The sequence below is a fragment of the Penaeus monodon genome, chromosome 8, assembly GCF_015228065.2.
Source record: "Penaeus monodon isolate SGIC_2016 chromosome 8, NSTDA_Pmon_1, whole genome shotgun sequence".
In the NCBI taxonomy this organism is placed as follows: Eukaryota; Metazoa; Arthropoda; class Malacostraca; order Decapoda; family Penaeidae; genus Penaeus; species Penaeus monodon.
Genome location: NC_051393.1, coordinates 18,642,770 through 18,643,241, shown reverse-complemented (window position 1 = coordinate 18,643,241; position 472 = coordinate 18,642,770).

The window sequence follows — 472 nt, the reverse complement described above, 5'->3', positions numbered from 1 at the left end:
AATCCGACTCTCGTAGTAAATTTTAACTATGACATGCTTCCAAAAAAAAGATAAATTAAATATATATATAATTTTAAAATTTCATATTTTAAAAATAAAGGAAAAAATTCTAAATATGGAGAAGATTTTTGAAAAAAAAAAGAAAAAGAAAGGGAAAAAAGAAAAAAAAAAGCGGCATTAATAATGATGAGCATGGGAGTAAATAGGTAACTTGAATAAACGAAAAAATGCATAAAAAGAATAGAATAAATACATACCTAACAAAAACAAAAACTACATTACTATAATATATATTATATAATGTTACATATTATTATTATAATAATTATTATTATCATTAATGATGGTTAGAATAAAAATAGTAATAGGGTAATAACTTCAATCACAGCAACACAAAAGTAAAGATAGTAATAATAATAATAATAATAATAATAATAACGATAATAATAATGATAATGATAATGATAATGAT